Raw genomic sequence first — 7,922 nt, 5'->3', positions numbered from 1 at the left:
TGTCCCAACCCACTAGTGGAGACATATTGGTTTTGCCCTGTCCGTACGTACGTACGTACGTACGTCCGTCACACTTCATTTCCGATCAATAACTGGAGAAACATTTGACATAGAACCTTTAAACTCCATAGGGTGACTAGGCTTATAGTGTAAACGACCCCTATTGTTTTTGGGGTCACTCCATCAAAGGTCATAGTCACAGGGGCTGAACATGGAAAACAATTTCCGATCAATAACTTGAGAACCACATAATCCAGAATGTTGAAACGTCTTAGGATATTTGGACATGTAGAGTAGATGACCCCAATTGATTTTGGGGTCACCCTATTAAAGGTCAAGGTCAAAGGGACCTGAACATGCAAAACGATTTCCCATCAATAATTTGAAAACCATTTGATCCAAAATGTTGAAACTGAGCAGAGTAGATGACCCCTATCAATTTTGGGGTAACTCAATCAAAGGTCACGGTCACAGGGACCAGAATGTGGAAAACCGTTTCCAATCCATAACTTGAAAACCACTTTGCCCAGAATGTTGACACTTACTGGGATGATTGGACATACCGAGGAGATGATTCCTATTGCTGCCAACAGTCAGTGGCTGTTTGACTTTTGCTACTGTCCTGTATTGTTTCTTGCCTATTACTAAGTACTAATCATTGGGGGAGACATGTGCTTTTCTAAATAAACATCCGCTAGTTTTTACAACTGTAATTTCATTCAGTTCGAGCTTCAGCAACCTATAGCGTGTTTGACTAAAGCCATATAATAATCATAATAATAATCATAATAATAATAATAATGATAATAATGATAAATAAATAATAATAATAATAATAATAATAATAACATGAAAACTCGATAATTTGTTTTTATGGACAATCAGTATCTGCCAATATCGTATAAAAATAATCACCCAACCTTTGTAATAAAACACAACACTTAAAATAATGGTATGATTATTGAATATCATAAACGTGCAATCGGTGTTGTTAGAACATAGTATAATGATTATACGGGAAAACCGAAGGTTTTTCCGTCTATAGATAATGTGTACGTGTATATATGTCAAAGTAAACCTATATACCGTTCAACTTGGGAATATGTTCTATACCTTCACCGGTTGTCCTTTCTATCCCATAATTCCCGGAACTGTTGCGCCGCGGTGAATAATTTTCAGGTCGACATTCGACAAAATAAAGTTTCTTATGATCAATCATCAGCAGACTTAGCGGCGCCGAAAGAAAACAAATTATTCTTATTGTGTCGTATTCTAACGAGTTGAAAATTCGCGGTATTAGATGGAATCGGTCTTATTCGGGTCTCTTTGTGGAACGTTTTTTGTTGTTGTTTTATATGATTCAAGCGTCCCGCTTACTGTAAAGTTTCCAATATTGAATAATAATGTGCATTATAGTACTTAGTGTTTGAAGAACAAAATCATCGCCAGTTTAATTTTTAATGTAAAATAGCCAGTAATTAAAAAAAAAATGCCTAATTACAAAAAAAATGCCAATGTAAAACGAATCCAGACACACTGGCGTAACAAAAATTATTTATATACACAATTTTTTAATGACACTGGACATAGTCCCCCATGGTCCAGTGGTTACCATTCATACCATTCTGCTTTGCATGCGCGAGGTCCTGAGTTCGAAACCCCTCTTACGCATTTTTTTTTTTTTTTTTTTGCTTTAATACTTTAAGCCCAGTATATTTGTCACAAATTTTGGAGCAGAACTCATCAATGTGTATAGTTTACCAATGTTCTGTTTGTAAATTTTGAACAAAACTTTTGAGATTCAAATTCAAAGGCAGGGAAAGGAATGTGTTGCTTATCTCCCTTTCACGGCCCTAGACTGTTAGGAGTCTGGTAAACAAAATTGATTTTTTTAACAGTTTGTGTTATTGATAGAATTCATTTCTAAACTTCTTAGAATGAATTTGAAATAAGAATTTATCATGTCAATGGTTGTTTGTCATTCTCCCACACAAGATGTTTACCATAGCTAATTAGTGGGACAAAATTTGTCCTAAAAGATGTCATTTGACAATATAAATGACATTTGAAAGAATTGCAATAGTCTGTGTTTAGGATAACAGGTTTATGTAAGTTCAAAAGTTTATTTGTTGGAAGAACATTAGATATCTACATTAGAAATTTAAATCCCTATGTTCTAATATCCAGGCGAAAAGAGACAAATTTCTATTTAACTGGTTTCAATTATCATAACTAATATGATTAACCCTGGAACAAATGATACGTTGTATTAGTCCTTCGTGGATTAACCGTATAACGGAAATATTTTAGTTATAATTAATTCTCCTCATCTTGTGTTGTAGAAGACGTATTTCTTTTTCTTTAACTCTTAGCCTGCTAAATTTCTAAAATGGACTGGTCCATCATTCAATTTGGGCGATACCATTTATTATTTGAAGGGGTGTTCACTGAAAATTTACTGACTGAATAGCGAACAGTGCAGACCATGATCAGCCTGCACGGAAGTGCAGGCTGGTCTTGGTCTGCACTGGTTGCAAAGGCAGAGTCTCTTGCCGCCGGCAGGCTAAAGGTTAATAGAATAAAAATGCCAAATTGAGTTTTGATTTTATTGTAGTTTAAGAATCATAACAAACTGATATTAAATATTCAGGAATTATGGATTATCATTAATGCAAGCAATTGACATTATGTTAATAACTTAATAGAACATCAAACTTCATAAAAAGAATCTGTAATACCAGGTATTGCCATTAATTTATGATAACACAACTGAAGTTCTTCTATTTTTATGGGGCACTGGACCTCTTCTATTTTTATGGGGCACTGTTGGTTTATCAAGAGAATTCTGCCTTTTAGATAGTAACTAAATTCACACTGGTTTCCTATTCATTGTGATGTCCATTTTCTCTTTACAAAGATAAGTTTTAAAAGGATTTTTCTAATTTTGCTAAAGTATGAATACTGTCACGTCTGACTTGATGTTGAACCCACATAATCTAAATGCGCTGATACTATGAGGTTGAATGTGACGTTACACAGGATTAATGTGTATTTTTTAAACTATTTGTTACGTGTACATGAACTGAAAAGAAACTTTGCATTCCCGGATTCAGAAAATTGTATTAGAGAAACGAATCGACAACAAAGGCATGATCGTTGGGGCCCACAGCGCCGACTGTATAAACTGGACTGGTGGCCTCTGGTGCATTTTGGGACTAGATTCTGTGCATCCAACTATTTTTCCGTCGTCTGTCTAGTCTTGACACATTTGAAGAAATGATCTGATCTTGTTCATTTAAACCAAGCATTTTAAAACATTTACCTTTGTTCATAATTTTCTTAACAAAAGGCTGAAGAGCAAAACCGTCAGGCTTAGGGGAGACCGGGGATAGTTGTTACATTTTTCATATTTTATGGTGTAGCGGATGAATCAAGTAGCCGATTTTGAAAAGTTCATTATCTTTGTAAAGCTCAAGCATTGCAATTTTCGTATGGGTACAGTTAAATCTGAAATAAATGATATTTCTATGCGATAAAGGTAGCATTATCATGCTGGTGAAATGTAACAACTTACGCCACTGTTGGGGTAAATTGTTACAGAGTTTTGGGCAAATTGTTACAATATTCATATTTACAGTTTTACAAACTATTTGCACTTTTACAGTTTTACAACACATCAGTTAACAATAAAACATAAAATGCTTTTCAAATTGTTTATAACATGTATAACTCACACATTTTCAACACATAAATGAACTTTTTCACCGAGTTGATAGTAGAACAAATCCTTGCTTGAACATACAAATTGAGTGAATTTATATCGTTTATGAATGAGGGAAATGGATCTCTTTGAAGGACATTTAACTTCCAAATACTACAAATACTAGTAAACACAAGATATGAAGATACGTACTATGCCATGGTGGTTTATTTACTGGGATCATTATCATTATCTCTCTCTCTCTCTCTCTCTCTCTCTCTCTCTCTCTCTCTCTCTCTCTCTCTCTCTTTAAAACAATTTAAAGGCAAGAAGTCTGAAGTAACAGGAGTGATCATGACTAAACACAACCGCCTTGTAGTGATCTATATTTTTCTATTAAATTTCATGAGGATCTATTAATGGATTACTTTGTTATGTGGAAAATTAGGGATTGTAAAACAATTAAAAGGCAATAATTCTCAAGTTAACGAAATGATCCTGTCAGAAATGATAGTGCATATACCATTGCCTTTTAGTGACAGTTTCATTACAATCCATCAATAAGTTACTAGATAGTCAAAATCCCTAATTATTTCCAAATCTAAGGTGGGAGGGTGTGGGTGGACTCTGAGTTTTTCGTGAACAAGGGAGATAATACTATATTTGAGAAAAGGCGATGTGCTAATTTATAAATAATTAGGGTTTGGCGATTATAGTTAATATATATTAGCATAGCCAGCCGGACAAATACAAATCTACACACCCTAAACCTTCGGTGGGTAATAATAATCCCATATTATTTACTTAATCTAATAGTGCATAGTCAAAATATCTCGATTTTTCTTTTAGATTCACACTTTAGACAAATATAGTAGTGTTTGTTGGGACATCCGTGCCATTCTTTGCACAAGTGACGCACAAGTGACACTGGATACATGTCTGCTTTCAGCGATTAACACCAAACAAAATGATTTTCTTGACGGACGCCTCTGAAATGTTCATATCCATTCGCACCAATCGGAACAAGGAAAATAATCCTCTGAATATGGTCTCCCTACTTAAATTGCAATGACGTTTGTATCGCCAGAAAAACTTGGATGGTATATAATGGTAGAGCTGAAAAATAAGCTATGAAGTGTCAGTGTAATCTAAAATAGCGCTCAGCATCGCGAGTTACATTTCGGCCATTTTAAAATTGAAAATTGACCCCATTGATCAAAATTTAATGTTGAAATGTTGACGGGGTCAATTCTCAACGTTGAAAAAGGACTTTTTGATCAAACATTAATGTTATAATGTTGACGGGGACAATTTTCAACGTTGAGAAAGGACCCATGGGGTCTATTTTCATTTGGGTCAGTATTTAATGTCACACCGGCACCACTTTACTGAATAGGGTTGGGACATCGGAAACAAAGTGTGTTAACTTTTACAAATTAAATACCTGGTAAATAAATTATTACCTACCGATTTTCTATCCTGAACTTGTGAAACAAGCAAACGGGGCAAGTTGTTACACCGCACCAATGTACCCCGTGCTCAGTGTAACAACATGCCCCGACCCTACCATACGTGACAACATCTAAGATAGACAACTCAAGGAAAGCATGTTACCTTTAGAGATTTTACGGTTTTAAGCACAAATCATTGTTTAGTCAAACAATTTTTATAAAATCTTATATATATCTAAAGTGTGCACATGAACCGAATATGTACGGAAATCTCAAAAATTCACTTATGTGGCCGAAAATCACGCTCTTTGGTCTATTTTCCAAATAACTGTTTTCAAGTAAACAACACGTCCGTAAAAGATGGTGACATTGAAAACTAATAAGCACACATAATCTGTGACTTCATATGATGCGTCATCACTTCACTAATTGCATTGTAACAACTTGTGTCTTTCCACATAGAATTTATTAAACTCGTTGAATAAAATTGATAAAATTCTCGTCAGAGCCTCACATTTTATCATTTTATTCAACGAGTTTGATAAATATCCTCTATTTATTACACGCAGATACGCACTTCATGGGGCGGTACTCTCAATGTAAACTGAAGACAACAAGGAACGCATTTACTTCCCTTTGCATACACGTGCTATTCAGTATTGTTGTCATTGGTTGTTCTCAAATCCTGTAAGAGCTAAGGGTTTGAAACAATTCAGAACACTAAATAGGCCAAGAAACATAACTCTCACTTGCACCTTGCATGAATTATAGCCCCTTTTATATTTAGAAAATTAAGGTCCTCTTTAATACAATAAGAGGAATAACTTTGAACTTTGCAGACTTGTTACCCATCATGATGTGAGTACGTTTACAAGGAACCATGACTCTTGCTTGCATTTTGTCAGAATTATTGCCCCTTTGCACTTGGAAAATTGTGAGTTTTGTTTAGGTCCACTTTACTTGAGTAGCTTTCAAACTTTGCAAATTTGTTTACTAGTAGCATCATCAGATGAGTTTGTAGGCCAAGAACCATAAATCCTATGCATTTTGTCAGAATTTTGGCTCTTTAAGTGCTAAGAAAATTTTACTTTTTGTTAATATTTTTAGTTTGATCCACCTTTCAGAAAAACTATATGAGTCATAATTTTAAAACTTTGTGCATTTGTAATATTATGAACGGATTAGTAAGTAGGACAAGAACCATATCTCTCTCTCCTGTATTTTGTCAGAATTGTGACCCCTTTAACTTAGAAAATTAGTATTTCTTGGTTATTTTTGTTTAATAAAGTATGTAAAAAGACCCTTTGGAAGCAAAAAATGCAACCATTCAGAATAATAGCAGACTCGGCTTGATTGCGTCTGTTAATGAGAGATACTGAAATGTGCAACATCGCTCATGTCCCCTAGCACCGCCTTAAGCGGAACTCTATTACGCATTTATTGAGTATACTCTATGATTCCAAAGAACCACTGTCGTCAATGGACAAGAACCGTAATTCTTTCTTCAACATTGCCTTGTCAAGACGAACGTTGACACTCGCAGGTTTACTCTTGTTCTGTTTTATTATAATATCAAGATATATTGTGTTACATAGACCGAGTCTAACATGAGCGTTTACTAGAAACTAACTCGTTACAACTTATATGAGCATTTGAAGTGTGCGAAGGTGTAAAGATAACAATACTTATACCTTTTGAATGGGAAGTAACTATTTACCGACTTATTAATTATATTTCTAACATTAATAAGTCAGTAAGAGATATATTGGACTTTTCCTAAGGGAGGTAACTTTTCGTGTTCAGCCAATACAAGATGAAACGCAATTATTTCCCCTTTCATATTTGGGTGTTTGATTAAAACTAGTTATTTGATATGTAAATATGAGCGACAGCCCGTCGGCAAATCACACCCACGTATCGTCCCGCCCACGAGAAAAATACCAAGGACCATTAAGGACATGAGATCACATAAGGTAATATAGAGTAGAAAGGGGTGCTGGTAGAAGTATGTTACCGCTCGAGCAGCAAAATAAGACCGAATCATTTCTTGTGAGAGGGTCACCCATTTAGCTTGCGCAAATGCGTCTGCCATCAGTCACTAAAGCTGTCATCTTGTTGTTACAAATTTCGGTTACCAAAAAGTAGATTTTGCACTTAAGTAAATAATTTGCAAAGCCAGTTATCTCCGCATGGTTACGTAACCTCCGTATCATACTTCGGCATCAGTTCCCAAGCAAACACGCGGCTTTCGGTCTTAAGGTAGTTCTGCACGTTTGATAAACCGGAAGTCATGGCGTAACGTCATTTATCCGGAAAACGTAGAATAATGCCTGGATTCGGAGTACGGAAACGAAAATCATTTTATGAATTAATGGCAACCAGTGAGTAAATTTATTAAAATGGCACCGTTACTATCTTTATAAAGTTAAAATATGATATTAAAACATCTGACACTTTAAACAATTCAAAATAATGTCTTAAAATTAGCTTAAAATAGGCGGTTCACTTTAATCATAGCCAAATATCTCAAAAATAAGCACACGAACCTATACATTTTATTTCACGATATTATAGGCCATATATTTATTTACAACTTTGAGAAGTTTCACTAAAATCTACATTGTAGAAAAATTTCTATTCGCGAAAATGTTATGAAAGTTGCGATTTTCCCATAGACTCCCATTACGAAAACTTGCATGAGGTCGAAATTTTTCAATACAGTTTAGCAAAAAATCAAGCACACGATCCTATCTTTTTTATTTGCTGAATTT

Source organism: Mercenaria mercenaria, chromosome 16 (assembly GCF_021730395.1).
Source record: "Mercenaria mercenaria strain notata chromosome 16, MADL_Memer_1, whole genome shotgun sequence".
In the NCBI taxonomy this organism is placed as follows: domain Eukaryota; kingdom Metazoa; phylum Mollusca; class Bivalvia; order Venerida; family Veneridae; genus Mercenaria; species Mercenaria mercenaria.
The sequence above is the reverse complement of the archived record's forward strand: the minus strand, read 5'-3'. Positions refer to the sequence as shown.